Here is an 18,259-nt window from a genome sequence, read left to right as displayed (position 1 = left end):
AGGCCTGCTCAACGAGTTTGGAGCCGATCCTCGACAAGCTCGGCCACTAGTTATCCACCTGGCATGCCTCATGCTCTCTCAAGGTGATCGCCTCACCCTAGTGCGACATGTCCTGTGCGCCATCCCCACGCATTTCCTCACGGCCATCGCCTTCAACAAAACGACCATCAAGAAGGTGAATCGGATCATCCGTGGATTCCTTTGGGCGGGCCACAAGGAGGCCAACAGGAGGCCAATGCCGCGTCAACTGGTAACGAGTGTCCCGCCCTATCTCTCTCGGTGGCCTTGGCATCCGCGACATCTACCGCACGAGCTTGTCTTTGCGCGTTCGATGGCTGTGCCTCCAGCGCACGGACCCCTCGCGGCCTTGGAGCCACCTCCCCATTCCTCACGACGGCGACGCAAACACCATCTTTCGCACCTCCACAAGCTGTCAGCTTGGCTCGAGCGACACCTGCCGCTTCTGGACCGATCACTGGATCAATGGCAGATCCTTGGCTGAGATTGCCCCTCTCGTCTATGCTCTCGTCCCGTGCCGCCCCCACAAAGACCGCACTGTGCGCGACGGCCTTCACCTACGTTCCTGGGTCCACGACATCCGAGGCGCACTCGGCCCGGTGGCCATTGTGCAATACGTCGACATATGGCGCCTCGTGCGCCACACACCGCTCTCCTCCACGCCAGACGTGCTCTCCTCGCGTTGGACCACTTCCGGCACGTACTCGGCGAGCTCCTTCTACAAGGCGCTGTTCTTGGGCGCATGTGAAGACCCTCAATGGCGGCTCACCTGGCGTCCCTGGGCGTCTCTTCGCGTCAGGTTCTTCCTTTGGCTTGCCATGCAAGACCGCTGCTGTACCGCGGAGCGGCTTGCCCGCCACGGCTTGCCGCACGAGGACTCTTGCGCGCTCTGCGATCAAGAGCTCGAGTCCATGCATCACCTCCTCGCGGCCTGCTTGTTCTCGCGTCAGGTTTGGCATGGGATCCTCGACTGGGCTCGCATGTCCGTCGATCTTCCAACTGCTGACACCCCCTTCCAGACTTGGTGGACTTCCTGCCTCGACCGCTCGCCGACGCCAGTGCGAATAGGCCTATCCTCCCTCATCATCCTCACGGTGTAGTGGCTTTAGAAACACCGCAATGTGTGCATCTTCGACCGAGCCACTCCTTCTCTCACCCTGGTCTCCGACACCATCAAAGACGAGGCGCGCCTATGGGCAAAGGCAGGCGCCAAAGGGCTGCTTAACATCATCCCTGGCGAGTAGTTGGTAGTGTAGGCACCTACGGCTGAGCAGACCCCTTGTTCTAGTTTGCTCCAACGCTTGTGCACCATGCCTCTGCGTACATGGCTCTGTATGCGTTGTAATCCCATGCTACTTTCTCCTTCTATCAATACAAAGATACGCAGCTTGCGTATTCGTGAAAAAAACAACCGGGAAAGAAGGGGATCTCCCTCCTGGGGGAGCAAGGAGTCGCAAGGGCGACTCAAGCGAGGATGTCACTTTGCCGGTAGCTTGTAAGATCTAGGTGATGGAGAAGTGGATGTGGGCCTCTGTTCCACTTCAGTGTCATTGCTAGTGGCCACGTTGTCGGTGTCAAAACCGGAAAATCTCGGGTAGGGGGTCCCAAATTGTGGATCTTGGATCGATGGGTAACAGGAGACAAAGGAGATGATGTTTACCCAGGTCTGGTCTCTCTTTATAGAGGTAAAACCCTACGCTCTACTCTTGTTTATATTGATGATGAAGCATCGAGTACATAGTTGATCTACCTCGAGATTGTATATTATGGTCTAAAACCTATGAATAATGATCTTAACACCTCCCCTACAGACTAAATCGCTCTTTCTATATAGATACCGGGGGTACTAGGGTTACACAATGTCGGTTATACCGAAGAGAAAACATGCCGATTATCATCTTGTCGTGGGGGGCACACCAAGTCTTCGGAACAGTCCGTCTTGGATACCACATCGTCTTGTAGTTTAAGCTTCAATGATATTATAGGAAGACCCTATATTCCGGCCCATGGAAATAGGTAAGTGGCCGAGGACCCCTTAATCCTAGACTCCCTCAGTAGCCCACAAAGTGACCTCGAACACCTAGTCTTGATTCCTAGCTGCTTCTTGCGTCCAAGGTCTTCGACTTGCGGGGCTAGTTCTCCTCCCCATCCATATTCAGCCGGTAATAGTTCAGCCACCGATGACTTCCCTGTTTCCGAAAAATATATATAGATATAACTTAGCCTCAAAGGCCAACCGTTCGATTGGGAACAACATTTTTGCGTGGAGACATTTTAGCGAAAGGTCGCGACCAGTCAAGACAAACGACCTCTTATAGAAATGTGTTTCGAGGCAGTTTTCTCATTGGCACGTTCCATCAACACAGAGATCGCACCCCACTTTTTAGGGGATATGGTTTTTATGATTTGGGGTATGCTACACGTGCATAATTGCATGATTTATTGAGAAATGGCAAGGCTCGCGGTGTGGCAGAGGGACTCTTTGTATTACAGCGGCTTAAAAAAGAAAACCGCCACCATAGCCTCTAGACGCTTTCCAGTTCTCACATCACCGCCACCTTTCCCAATCCTCAGAGCTCCAACTTCCAAACTTCCTCCTTTCCCCAATCCCCTCAGAACCTTTGTCCAGTTCGGCCATGGCCAACTCGGGATTGAAAGGCAAGTGGGAGGCCTCCTGTGACACCGAAAATGACATCTTGGAGTTGAAGAACGCCGACTAGTTGTTGGCAGACATCGTCCATCACGATCTGGAGAAGGTCCAGGTGGTGTTCATCCCTCACTTTCTCCGAGGTCTAGGATTCCATCTCCACACCTTTGTGCGGGGTCCGATGTTTTACTGTGGGTTGGATTTCCATGATCCCCCCAAACTCCTTTTTGCATATTTCAGCTTTTATTGTTCTGTGTGAGGCCTTTTTGCGGGTCCAAACCCACTTCGTCTTGTTTTTGAAAGTTCTCAACATCAAGCCGAAGGTAGTTAATGACGAGTAGGAAGACTGCGGGGAAGCAATGATTAGCAAGCTCCCCCTGGTTTAATGGCCCGACGGTTCCTTCATAGACACCGTCAAGGTCTGGCAATGGGAGTGGTTTTAGATCACCGAGCCACGCGACATGGGGTGGCCAACACCCCCTAAATTCAGATCCGGACCTCCCACCCAACTGATGTCCTAGACGGAGAATTCACTGGACTAGGAGAAAACCGTAGAGGTGGATGCGCTATAAAGGTGCATCTCCATCTTGCTGAAGAAGAAGATCGAGCTGAGCAACGTAGTTTAGGTCATGCTACACTACCGTCTTCTCCCCTGTTAGCGTCAGGCTGCTCTGATGTGGGCATACAATCCATACCACATTTTCACATTATGATTTTATAAAATTTGGAACCATTTAAAACTTATGTGTGCTTGTCATGCTTGAATTGGTTGCTATTTGCTTGCTTATTTATTTGGGATTTTATTTACAAAATTCTCAAGGCTCATGTTCTTGCTCCAAATATTTGCCCAGTGACTATGCTATGTGTATAGGACCTAAAACTATTTTTACAAAATATTATTTTGACCAAAAAGCATTTACTTCATTCAAGCTTTGAAAACCCCCTCAATTGGGGTTTGTACTACAAGTACTCAAATTAGGAGGAATGTTTCGCCCCAAAGATTTTATTTGGATCCTATTATCAAAAAGACTTCTCAAAACCAAAAAATTCTTATTTTAAAAGTTATTTTACCATTTTAATTAAATACCTTTTCTAAGGCCAAAAATGGACTTTTGTCAAGTAAAATGATTTTCTTGCTTCAAAAACATTTGAGAAAATTTAGGGAAACTGAGTGGACATATATTTTCCATATATAAGAGTTCAACACATGGTCATGTTCAAAATATTGGACAAAACCCTCCAAAACCCATTCTGCCTATTTCAAGTTTTTGAAACATTTCCATAGGAAATATTCCAGAATAATTTGAGGAAAATTCTAGCAAGTCACACATGATATATGTGATGATCTTGCCAAGTTTCATCTCTATCCAAATATAATTGGTCCACCAAAATATTCCAAAACCCTTTGTACCCAGAATCAAATTTGAGCAACTCTACATTGCCAAGTTTCTCGAGTTGCTCTGAAACTTTGCAGGAGTGATCTACTCCCTAAATAATGATGCTACACCAAGATGTGCATTTGGGGAACATATATGCTTAGCTATATCTATAGAAACCTAATTCTTTTGATTTCTAGAGTTTTCAAAGTTTACATTGTCAACTTTCCTCAATGAGCTCCAAACTTGTGACCCCTCTCATTTCTACCCACAATTTGACCATGTTATGTCGCATGGCAATTAGACTCCATTTAATTGCCCAAAACTCCATGAAACACCTTCTCACATAATCTAAAAACTACTCTTATCACCTCTTATACCATTCCCCTTGGTCCCAAATTTTTACCACAGCTGCACCAAGACCCAAAACACCTCCAATAACTTTCCTCGCGCCCACCTGCATGATTGCAAGGGCGAAAACCTCTCCCCTCCCTGGACAACCCCATTTCTCTCTTCTCTCTCTTATCTCTCTCACTAATTACCATTCCAGAGCATCCAAAGCACCTTTCGAGTTGTTTACTCCCTCCTGCAGATAGTGGTCATGAGTGGCATGCCCATGCCGGCCAAATAGCCGCTCTAGAGCGTGCAATAAGACAGGTCGAGGTATGACCTCGTGCCCTGCCCACGCCCCTAGCCGCCTTGAGTCCCTCCCTTGCGCTAGTAGAGGTGTCTCAGCGTCCGTGACATGCCACTTTGTCGGGAGTCACCTGTCTCCCTCTCTCTCACCCCTCTACAACGTGCACCCGTAGCCGCCCGAGGCAGCCAATGCGCGAGCTCGCGCACACGCACCCCACTCTCTCTCTTCTCCCCCTCGGTCTAGTCCATCGACGGGTGCACCCCCGAGTCAGCCTGGCCCTCTCCCATGTCCTCCAGCTAGGACGGCAACCCCGCCAGCGCACGGGTCCACGGAGCACTGTCACCGCCTATAAAATGGCCTCCCCGAGCTCTCCCTACTAGTTTGATTCCTCCCACACTCACCCAAACGAGCGCCTGAACCACCCAAACCCCCCGCCGAGACGCTGCACTCAGGACCGACAGAGCTTCGCCGCGTCGGGTTTGCCATCGTCCGGCCAGGGTGAGGCCCCTCCGCCACCCCTTTCGCTCAATCTGGAACCATGCCAACCCCGTGACCCTTTCCCCGTCTCTCCCACTCAGATTGCAGCTCTAGACGTCGACGACGACCTCCTCCCGAAGCTCCTCCGCGGCGCTTGCTCATCACCGGGACTCCCTGCACTCCGACGACTCCTGTGATACCATTCGAATGGCGACTCCCCCTGCTTCCATTCCCGTCCTCGGTTGCCCTCGCCATGCCTCCTAGAATCACCGGTGAGCCCCGTCGTCCTATGGACGGAGGTTTACGGTGACCCTGGCATAGGGGCCCGTCCGTCAGCATCAGCATCGCCCTGCCTCTCTCTCCTTCTTGCCGATGCATGGGGCCCACGCGTTACGTTCAAATCTGGCGTGACGTGTGCACCCGGCTCGGCTGCGGTTCTTTGGCTCTTGGCTGACCCAACTATGGGTGATCTGGTCGAGGGAAACATAGCCCCTTTATCTTTATCTTTTTCTTCTCCTTATGTAAAAATTCCACTCAAAAAAATATTTTCCAAATCCTAATTTTCAACCACCTAAAATCTTCTAATATTGCAACCTACTTAATCATGCCACTTGTGCATCACTTGGAAAATATATTTTGCATTGTTTTTTTAAAACCTAGTTTTAAACATTTAAAGCCACTAATAAAATGCTTTTTACCAGTTTTAACACTTCAAAAGCAAAATCTAATATTTTTTACAAAGTTATGTTCGCCCTAGTATTTTACAAAAATGGGTTTACATTTTTAGGACTGATTTATTTTCCCTGTTCTGTTGTGGTCTTATTTCCCCCCGTTATAACTGTGCCGATAGGTTGCGTTGTTGATGAAGGAGTTGGACCAGAAGACTTTGAAGATGCCAGAGATTTTGTTGAGCCACGCAAGGAGCCCCTTGACCATGAGTTGACACTATTTTATGCATGTCATATAACTTTTCATTCCGATGCATTGAATAATGAATCGGCAACCACGTGGTGAGTTACCGCCGTTAGTTTCCTCATTGATACTTGAACTAAGCATGACCCTACCTTCTTATGAGGGTTGTACAGGTGGGAAGTAGTTAGGATGCTATGCAGATGCTACGCGAATGGGATGGGAATCTACATGGTGTTGGAAAATAAATGATTTCAAAGACTTTTGAAAACTCGTCGGATTCCACTAATGCCTGAGGGAGATGGTGTTGAGATTAGGTGACCACTTGAGAAAGAAGTGGTGTACGAAGACAAGTTGTGTGTGTTTGTTTTAAAAAATAGGGAGATTTAAAATTTGTCGAGCGTCCTAACCTTACATTTACAAGCATGATACTCCTTATAGGACAAGGCTTTGTTGATTACTTTGGTCGGTACTAGCAGAGAGCCCGCATTAATAGTGGCGGGAGTGCCATGGTCACTCGCGATACGGGGTCGTGCAGGAAAGGATGACCATGGGCTATTTTTACACACATCGGGCACACCATTGGTAAAGTCATGGATGATACTTGAGATGTACATTATGTAGGCTGTGTGCCCGTGAGTGGACTCTTTGTTAGTGTCGTCAGGGGAAAGGCATTGTTCGGGTACTTACCCCGGGAAGAACAATACCACGAGTCGTGGCTTGACACGGAAGTTTCCCGAGTCTTGTGGGTAAATTGTACAACCACTATAGAGTGTAAAACTATTCGAATAGTCGTGTCCACGGTCAAGGACAGTTGGGTGGTGCTGCTTAAACTATGTCCGGTGTTTTCACAAACTTGGTGTGCGTGTGTGTGAGAAAGGAAATACTTGAACTAAGTGAGATGACTTTGACATGAAGAGTGAACATGACATGTTCAACCCATGTTTATATTGATATATGTAACTTGTTCATATGGATATCTACAACTTCATAATGCATGGTTTTACAAGTAGATTGATCATGTCAATACACTCAAAATTAGCATACTGCAACTTACCTACTTATTGCTATATGATGCATCATTATTGCCTCGTTCCAAACATGGGTTGCTTGAGAGTACATTCAAAGTACTCGTTGGCTTGCCAGTGGTTATTTACTTTGCCAGGCATGGAAGAATAGGAGTATGATGAAGAGTTCATTGGAGACGAACATGCGAACTAGAACACTTCCCACTCAGAATCCCTATAGGGTTAAGATAGATGGCATGGGTTCACGCATTCGTTCAAGATTTATGCTGCTAGCTATGTGTGGTTTGGTGGCCTTCGAGGCCCTATTTATGTAAGACTTGACCTCAATGCTCTTCATTTGTATCAGATAATATGTATGCATGTTAGACTCTTGTTATTCAGCTTCTGTGTGATCAGTGAGCATTAATCTCCGGGATCACTGTACACGTGCATTAGGTGATCATGACTTATGAGTCGGGGTCCCCACAGAGCTGCTATCAAAGCCATCCTGATTGTAGGAAGCCTTAGTTAGCATGGACATTAGTTAGGATAAATAACCTATCAAAAACTATACCTAGCATCTATACTTAGGAGTTTCTACACTTGTTACCTCTTCTACTCTACCTTCAAACTTTACTGACACCCTCCCGTTAAACCTTGTAGATGGACGTCGTACCTAAAGACCTCCTAGCATCCCGCTTTCCCGTACTCCTTGAGGATAGCCTGGAGAACTGCCAGTTTTGCCGATCCTCCATTTTGCTGTAGCACGAGCACTGGGTTGATGCCACCACGAAGGAGTACCACGTGGATGTGGTCGTGAAGGCAAGCGACTCCCCGATGAGTTGGCTTTTAAGGATCATAGATGGAGACACTGGCGTTAGCAGTCGAGACGGTTGCATGGAAGGCACTCATCCGCCTTAGAGACCTCATCCGAGAGATCGATGACAAGCCAGCTACTCGCCATAATCCTTTCAGGAAAGATGACATTGGCAAGAGTTGGGAGTTGATCCCATCGAAGGAAGATGGAACACCACTAAGATTATAGACCTACTTTAGCCTCTCCATTGATAGTCTAGCTCACAACCTGATTAAGGAGTCTGTGAAGCTCCGTAAGGAAGTTCACCACACCTGCGAGCTACTTTGACTAGCCAAGATGAAGCCAGACAGGATCAACTAGGATGGAGCCCCCCAGGGATGACAAGCTACCGCTTAAATAGGAGGAGTACCCCTAGCTAGAGACGCACCCACACTCCATAGTCGCATGTGTGCGAAGGTGTATCGTGCGCTCTTCATCAACCCACCCATGAAGCATCATCGGGATGGACCTCCTCGTTCTCTGATCCCCTAGATCGAGATGATGCTCATAAGTATGATGATCAGGACGAAGACCCTCAGGAGCGTGAGTACGAAAGCCAACACTCCACCAATTTAGTCAGAGAGCTCCTAGGGTAGGATTATTCATGTATCCCTCATGCGAAGTCGAGTCCGTGTAATGGTTCGTATGAAACCACGTGTGCTTGTTGCTTGTTTTGTTGTTTGTGTTTTGATGCAAGTTGCGTTTTTTCCTTAGGCAATATGTAAGCGACTACATCGCCTATCTTATCATAATGTTATGTGCTTGGTCTTTTGACCTTTGTTTTATCACACTTGCAATATAAAACCCAATCAGGTGCATTTTCCTCTTGTTGCTATTCCCTCTTGCCTATTCTAGTTGTTTGAGTTGGCTGATCCAAACAGGATCGTGACTGCAACCCGCACCAGTACTTTTGGCAACTCGAGCACCAACAACTCTAGCCAGCTGTCGGGTGCTGGTGGGTCTGCTCAGGCTGGGGATCACCAGGAGTTGCCACAAGGCGACATTCCCTAGCCACCGCCTCCACCGGAGAACATGACCATACCTTAGTTTGTCCATGTTCCCCGAGAGGAACGCCAAGGAACCTCTACTGCTATGCAACAGATGGATCGTTCCCTTGTGAATAACCAGCAAGAAAGGAATATCAATGGTCGCTCCACTCTGTGAGAGTTCATGAGGAATTCACCCGTGACGTTCAGCGAGACTATTGAAGCTCTCGATGCTGATGACTTGATCTGCACCATCGAAGACCTCCTTGGATGGGTCAATTGCAATGAGGATCGTGAGAAGGTTCTCTATGCCTCTCACTGCCTTGAAGGAACAACTAGAGCTTGGTGGGATGGATTCAAGGTCATGCAAGCTAATCATGTGATCACCTAGGCTGATTTCAAGCAAGGACTCCGCACCACCCACATTCCTTTTAGGATTATGGCCATCAAGAAACAGGAATTCTGAGAGCTGAAGTAAGGAAGTGGCTTTGTCAAGGAGTACATGCTGAAGTTCAACGTTCTGTCAAGACATGCACCTAAAGACGTCAGCATTGAGGCAGCCAAGATATAACACTTCATGGAAGAACTCCGACATGCCCTGAAGTATCAACTCATTGTCTGCGACTGCTAGACCTTCTTCGACCTGGTGAAAAAGATTCTTATGATGGAAGACAAGCATTGTGCCATTGATGACACTCGCAAATGCAAGGTGATCACCAAGGGTAGTTCTAGCAACCACAAGCCTCGCCCCTGGCAGCCACCTCCAGCCAGGCCAACATATCAGCATTAGGAAGGCAGGACTCTTGCACCTCGTCCGAGCTACTAGCCTCAGCAGTATGCCAATCATGGGCCAGCTTAGAACAACCCCAACCACAATGGTGGCAAAAGAAACAACTCAGGTAAAGTCACTTGTTTTGAATGTGGTCAGCCTGGGCACATCTCTAGGTAGAGCCCCAACAAGAAGCAAGATGCACCGCGCCCCAATGCGTCGAATCAAGGTCAAGGCCTTGGAGCGCCACCAAGGAACCAAGCTCCCCCCAACTAGCCCAATGGCAAGGGTCGTATGAATCACGTCACCGGTGAGGAAGCCGAGGACGACCCGAATGTCATAGTAGGTACGTTCCTTGTCAAGTCAACCCAGTAACAGTTCTGTTTGATTGTGGTGCTTCGTATTCTTTTGTTACCCAAAACTTTGAAATAGTGAGTGGTATGAAGTCTACGCCCCTGGGTAGTCATATGATGGTACAAACCCCGGTGTAGTATTAAGGACCAAGATATGATGTAAGGGAGTTGGCATTAACATCAACGAGGTAGACTTCCAAGCAGACCTCATAGTTTTGGATTCACGAGGCTTGTATGTCATCCTTATCATGAATTAGTTAACCAAGCACCAATGCTTGCTAGACTGCGCCAAGTGGGCTGTTACCATGACCAATAGCCAAGGAGTTTAAGTTAAGTATATTCCAACCCCATCTCTGCTCAAGACCCTCATATCAATTGTTTGTCAGGAATTGAGCTGGATCAAGTGCAAGTGGTATGTGAATACGCAGATCTTTTCTTGATGAGATGCTCGGAATGCCTCCCGACCGTGACATTGAGTTCATCATTGAGCTAATGCCTAGACTAGGACCCATCTATAAGAAGCCCTATAGAATGTGATCCGATTATTAGGCTAAACTGAAGCAGCAACTAGCGGAGCAGCTCAGAAATGGATTTATTCGCCCTAGTGCCTCTCCTTGGGGATCACCTGTTCTATTTGTGTCAAAGAGGGACGGGACTATCCAACTCTGTGTCGACTACTGTTCTCTCAATGAGGTCACCTAACGAACAAGTACCTTGAAAGCACAATTGCTCCCTAAGATAATTTTGGTAATTAATCACATTATTCGACTAATAAGTTTATTCAAGTATATTTCGGAAAAGTTCAAAGATGCCTTGGCTATAGGATTGTGAGGACATGCCCCTTGATGCAAGGAAGGAATAGGAATGACTCAAGCTTCAAGCAAGAAGACTCTACATTTTACATTTGTGAGAAATCACTTTGAGTCCATAGGAAAGCCCATACTATTAAAAGGGGATGAGGTATTATGATGAATTGGTTTCTCAAGTGCTTATAGGTATCCACCAAAAATACTGAGCGACTCTCCCCCAAAATATCTATGTCGAAAGCCAAACCAACAAAATCGGTGCCACCAACAATTTCCATTCGGCCCTACCGATTTTACACTTGATAGATCCTATGCCAAACCCTACCATCTCGGTACCACCAACTTTAAAATCGGTGCACTGAGATTCAGTGACCAACTTTCTGTGGAGAAGATTTCAAGAATTGGAATTTCTGATTTTCAAAGGATCTCACCGAGATTTGGAAACTGGTCTAGGTCATCGTATCCGTACCATCGAGATTCCTATATCAGTCTCACCGAGAATTCAAAATTTGCCACATTTAGAGTAACACGGTACCATCGAGATTCTTTTTGGTGTCACCGAGTTGGGCAATAATGTTGTAATGGTTGGATTTTTGGGGGTGCCTATATATACCCCTCCACCTACTTCTCATTTATAGAGGAAGCACTCATAACACACTTACACTTGCCAGATCCATTTTTCTAAGAGAGAGCCACCTACTCATGTGCTGTGATCAAGAGATTCCATTCCAACCATTTGAACCTTGATTTCTAGTATCCCGAAGTTGCTTTCCACAAGATCAATCTCTCCTACCCCTGCCAAATCTATGAGAGAGTAGTTGAGTGTTGAGGAGACTATATTTTGAAGCACAAGAGCAAGGAGTTCGTAGTTCTACCACATCTATTGTCTTTTGGAGGGTGGTGTCGCCTAGATTGGTTAGTTATCTCATGGGAGCCTCCTACTTCGTGTTGTGGAGTTGAACCATGATGTTTGTAAGGGAAATGAGATCGCCTACTTCGTGAAGATCTACCGTGAGTGAGGCTAGTCCTTTGTGTACGGAAGCCGTGGTGGAATATAGAAGGCTGCTTGTTTGTGGACCCCTTGTGTGTGGAGTCCATCATGGAATCTAGCCGCCATTACCCTTCGTGGGTTGAAGTCTACACTAACGTGGACATACGATAGCGCCACCTATCGGAACCATGACAAAAATCGTGGTGTCAACCTTTGCGTTTGATGTCCCTACCTTACCCTCTAATTTACATTTGCATGTCTTACTTTCTAGTACTATACTCTTAGATGTGCATGTGTAGGGTGTACTTGACTAGTCATAGTTTCTAAAACTGGCCCACAACTAAAATTGGGAAAAGGCTAAATTTTTATCTTGTCAAGTAGTCTAATGACCCCCCCTCGACATACTTCCGATCCTACAAGTGGTATTAGAGATTTGGTTTCCATTGCATTGGTTTCACAACCTAGGAGAGTATGGTGTCTAGTAGGGGAAATTTTCACCGTAGAGGTCCATATTGCGATGGTACTAATTTTGCTAGTTGGAAGCATAAGATGAAAATGCATATTCTTGGTCATAATCCTGCCATTTGGGCTGTTTGTCGTGTTGGTTTGCAAGGTGATTTCTTCCGAGAAGGAAAAGAACCAGACCGTGATGCGACAGAGGATGACTTGTAGATGTTGCAGTACAATGCTCAAGCCTGTGATATCTTGTTCAACTTCTTGTGTCCCGAATAATTCAAGAAAATCAGTCGCCTTGAGAAGGCAAAGAAAATTTGGGATACTTTAATTGATACACACGAAGGTACTAAATCTGTGAGGGAATGTAAGTTGGATGTGCTTCAATGTCAGCTTGCCAGGTTCAAGATGAAGGACGGTGAAGGAGTCGCTGAGTTGTATTCTAGGCTTGCTCTCATCACAAATGAGAGTGCCGGCTTAGGAAGTGAAGAGATGACTGGCAAATTTATCATCAAGAAGATACTTAGAGCCTTGGATGGAAGATAAGACACCGTGTGCACATTAATCCAAATGATGCCAAACTACAAGGATCTCGAGCCAACAGAAGTTATTGGAAGGATTGTTGCTCATGAAATGTCTCTCAAGGACAAAGATGAGTTGCACAACAAGTCAAGCAGTGCTTACAAGCTTCAAGTGATACTCCCGCTACTTCAAGTGACAACCTTGTTTCCAATGAACATATCAGCATCATGGTCAGAAAATTCAACAAATTCTACAAGAGGAGAGGCAAAGAGAGAAGCTCAACCTTAAGATATCATGAGAAGCGTTCGTCCAGTCATGACCGAAACTGCTACAACTATGGAAAGCCCGGACACGATTCCAATGAGTGCTCGGCTCCCCACAAACGAAGAGAAGGGTCACATAGAAGAGGAAGTTCAAGAGATGAGTCACCTCGCGGAGAGAGAGAGAGAGAGATGGAGTAGAGAAGATATTTATGAATGAAGACACTCCCAGGGAGGCAAAGAATTGGAGAAGAAGGACAAGTACACCAAGAGAAGTTCAAGAACAAGACATCAAGCTCACGCTGGTTGATGAGTTTCTGACTCTGAGTCTGACAACCAATCCGAGAGAAGCTATCTCTCCAACTCTGACTATAGTCAAGATGAAGATGTTGCCGGTCTTGTACTTAACTCCTACGACTTATTTGATTCACCAAATGAAGGGATTGTTAACTTCTTCATGGGAAAAGGCTCCAAGGTATCACACCTCGAGTACATTGACTTTGATAGTGATGAGGATGAATTGTTTGGAGAAGATTACTTGTTCTTTGATAAGACTAGTGATAACATTGAACATGATCTTGAAAATATTCATGCTAGTCAAGAGAAATCGAACGATGATGATAAGAAAGAGTTTGAACAACTAACTAAAGAATTAAACACTGTTAAGTTATCTCATGAAACTAGTGTTGAAGATCATAGAGAGCTTGCAAGAACTCATGAGAAGCTATGCTTCAAGAAGCTAAATTTATAGCAGGAGCATGAGTTTATAAAAGCAATTAATGATGATCTTCGAAATAAGAGTTCCTCTTATCTAGCCAAACGACTAGTCTTGTCTACTTTTGTTCCACAAGTTGAACCTAAGAACACAAGTAACAAAGGTAAGAAAGTTTGTTCATCTAGTAACAACAATGCTAAAGCTAGATCAAATGATGTTGTGGCTAGTAGCTCTCCTGATTCCACTAATGATTCGCTTAGCGTAGTTACACTTGAGCAAGAAAATGATTTATTAAAAGGGATTATATAGAGAGGTGTCTTCAAGAGTCTTGCTAGAAGTAATCAATTCGAAGAAATTGTGCGCAAGAAAGGAGGACATCGAAATAAGAAAGGTGTTGGCTACTTCAATGTCAACGCAGATGTTTGGGGACAAGGTCCATATCCCATTCCTAGGGTTGATCCTCAAGTGGAGAAGTATGATCCTACTCCTCCAAAGGGAATAACATCTCAACATGGCCATCTACCACAAGACCACAAGGACAAGGGAAAGCTTCAAGAGGAGATTGTCTCATTTGAGGAAGAACCCCAAACCAAGGTCGAGTGGGTTCCCAAGGACACTTCTAGTACTACCTCATCCAGTGCTACCACAATTCCAAGGATACCCATCAAGGTGATGTGTGTCACACCCTGTTTTACATCACAAGTATTTTTATGTTGCAAAAATCAGAGCTTGTTAAAACTTTCTGAAATAATGTTGTGAGTGCAATGTCAGCCCTTGTATGAGTGAATGCTTGCTTGCTTGATGACTCAAACCCATGAAAAACTTATTATTTTGCTCTCTTCAAAAACCCTTTTTCCTTTATATCAAGATCACCTTCATCATGTTGGGATACACTACTAGTTCATGAAGCCAAGTGGCACTTCCAACCAAAGTTGGTGATCTGATCCAGATATTATTTTTATTCATTAAAAACATTAATTGGTGATTTAAAATATTATTTTCCTATTTTATAATTATGTCTGCTTCTAAGGCCAGGAATGATATTCCCACAAGGAAAATTGCTTTCTTGCCTTAGAAAATTCTGAGTAAATTCATGGAAGCTCAAAAGGACATATATTTTCCATATATAAGATTTTCAACCCTATTTTATATTAATATTATTTGAGTAAAACCCTGAAAACCATTTCTGTCTGTTTTAGCTTTTTGAGAGGTTTCCAAAGGAAATGATCTCAATAAATTCCCATAAAATTATAGGAGCCCTCCCAAGCCATATTAGGTGCTCACATAAAATCTCACCTTGATCCAAGGTGGGGAAGTGCACCTAATGAGCCCAAAACCCTCTCTGTCGAGAGAAGAGTTGGAACAACTCTACATTGCAAAGTTTCTCCAATGGAGGTGAAACTTTGCACAAGTGTTAGACACCCCAAATGAGGACTCCACACAAGAGATGGGATTTGTGAGACTTTGATTGGCCACACTTCCTTTGTAAAGGACAGTACTGGTCATTTTGAGGCATTTTCAAGTTTACAAAGCTAAACTTGTTCAATGGAGCTCAAATTTGGTGAAACCCCATGCTTTTAGCCCAAGACCAAACATGTTAAGTTTCAGTTCCAGTGGTGGAGTGGAAGCACCCCAAATCACTGTCGAACACCTACTGACAGGAAGGTACAAACCCTCCTAGCCACTGTTTTACCCAATGGCAAAGCCCCAAACTTGGTGAGTTAGAGCCCCAGAACACCCTGAGCACCCAGTCAACGAGACCCTCCCCAACTCCAAGCACAAGTGACAAGATCTTCAATTTGAGCCGCAGGCCAGTACTGGCAACACTGGTGTTCCTTGCCTCCTTTGACCAGCTCGTGCTCCCACTAACACACAATGGCTAGGCACACTCCCAACAACACTCAGGACATGGAGGACACGTCCCAAGAGCCCCAGAGCGCGCCAGCATGCCGTGGCATGCCAAAACTGCGCTCTGGGCGCGCTACAGAGAGCCTCCAGCAAGGGGATGTCGCCCCGGCCAGTTCCAGTCGCCCCGGCCAGTTCCAGCCTCCCCAGTAATGTCCAAACGCTCCCCCGACATCCATTCAGTGCAAAGCTACCATGAGGGACCCCCCTCTCCTCGCGCAAGAGCTCAGGCGACGCGTGCCCGCGCGCGCCCGACGCGACCGAGCATGCACGGTCGCTGCGGCTCGACCCCATGGTCATTTCCCCCAACTTCCCCGAGCGAATCCGTGCCCCTAGCCACTAGCTCGACGCCAACCCGAAACCCTTCCGCCACGATCACCTCGTCGTCGGCGACCCAGACCACCTCCGGTGACGTCCCAACCACGAGCAGGTAGGCGGAGGAACGAGGGACCCATTCCCGCTCCTAGATTGGCCTGAGGGCAACGGTAGCCTCGCCGGCATCCGTCTCCACCTCTCTGGCTGGAGGTAGGAGAAGGACCTGACAGGTGGATCCCACCTGTCGGTGTCCTGGGGCAGCCAGCGCACGCAGCCACTGACACTGACCCCAGGGGCCCGCAGGTCAGGTTTGAACCTGGCCCGCGCGCGCCTGGTGGCCAGTCTGCTGGCTGGGCCGGCTGGGTCTCCCCCCTGGCCTTTTCCTTTTATTTTTAACCTGCATCTTAAATGATTTTTATAAAATATTTAGCCAGTAGAAAAATATGATTCTTCCACCAACAATTTTCAAAAAATGTGTAGTAATTGATTCTGTAGAGTTTGACATTTATCAAAAACAGAAACTGTTTTGGTATAATAAAATGATAATAAAAGCATTTGTTTGCTCCTGTTTGCTTTTAAATAAATATGCTTAGCTAATAAAAACCATAGGAGACATTTTCCAAAATAATAAACTGAATTTATTCAAGCTTTGCAACATTTTTAAAAGCACCTTGTGATCTGTTTTGGTGTGAGCTATTATTTACTTATTCCTTTCTCGACGTTAGAGTTACTGAGTGACGGAGGATCCGGAGCGGAAGACCTCGAAGACCCGGATACCTAGCTGACCAAGGCAAGCAGCCCTTTGACCAGGACTTGATCATAAACATTGTTGCATGCTAGTATAGTTCGTATTTTCCCATTGCATATGATCACGATGCCGGTTCATCATTGTGTTGATGGCACCGAAGGCTTCTTCAAAGCCCTTGCATGTTGATGATGTTATGCACATGGCTGCTCGGAGCATGAGCATGATGAGCTTGACCCTACCATCTATGAGGATCATGCTACTGTCATGTTGACTTGTAAAGTTATAAGATCATTGCATTGAGCTTGACCCTACCCCTTGAGGGTCATGTTAATACCATGTTGACAAGTAAAGATATAGCATATTATCACGAGAATGATGATGAGTTAAATAAAGAGTTTATGAAAACCCCGTCGGGTGCCACTAATGCCCGAGGGTGATGATGAGTTGGTGATCACTTTTGGTCAAGTGATGCACCGGTGTTTTTGTGTGAGTATGGTTTCGGAAATGGGATTAGATTTATGATGTGTCGACCGTCCCAGTCTTACCAGTACGACCACGATACCCCTTTATGGGACGGGGCTTTGTTGATTACTCTGGTCGGTACTAGCAAAGAGCCACATTACTAGTGGCGGGAGTGATCGGTGTCACTCTCGTGATGGGGTCGTGCCAGGTAGGACGACTATGCCATTATTATGAGTTCCAGGCACACCGTTGGTCCCCGCATGGTTGATACTGTCCAGAGTCGGTGCTCGTAAGACGTACAACATGTGGGCTGGGTACCAATCGAGTGGACCTCTTTGTCTAGTATCGTCAGGGGAAAGATGATGATCGGGTACTTACCTCTGGTATACGTGATATACCGCGAGTCGTGGATGACACAGAAGTTTCCCGTTTCTCGTGGGTCTAGCGTACTACCTCTGCAGAGTGTAAACTATTCGAATAGCCGTGTCCACAGTCAAGGACAGTTGGGTGGTGCTGCTTAAACTACGCCCAGCGTCTCCGCATAAACCAAGTGTGTGTGTGTGGTGTTAAAAAGGTGTTGTTATAATCATAATAATATGACCAAGTCCGATGACTCGGCATATAGGGTAAACCTGGATGGTTTAGCCCTCATTAATACATTGAGGATATGACAAGTCCGATGGCTTGGCATATAGGGTGAACCCGGATGGTTCAACCCTTAGCAGATATGTTGATATCTGTAACCTGTTCTTCAAATGTAATTCTTTAGCTTGTTGATATACCTGATCATTCCACCAAATTGCATTCCACCATAGATACATGTTACTTTTATTCTTCACTATCAATATTCATATGATGGGCTATTTGTGAGTACATTCAAAGTACTCATTGGCTTGCCACTGGTTATATTATTGACCAGACATTGAAGGACTGGAGTTTGGCGACGAGTACGCTGTCGGAGACGAACCTGCGATCTAGGACGCTTCCAAGTCAGAATGACTGTCGGTGCAGGCTTGATGGCATGGGCACCGCTTAGCCCTTACGAGT

Source organism: Hordeum vulgare, chromosome 6H, assembly GCF_904849725.1.
Source record: "Hordeum vulgare subsp. vulgare chromosome 6H, MorexV3_pseudomolecules_assembly, whole genome shotgun sequence".
Taxonomy (NCBI): domain Eukaryota; kingdom Viridiplantae; phylum Streptophyta; class Magnoliopsida; order Poales; family Poaceae; genus Hordeum; species Hordeum vulgare.
This window is presented reverse-complemented; position numbering follows the sequence as displayed.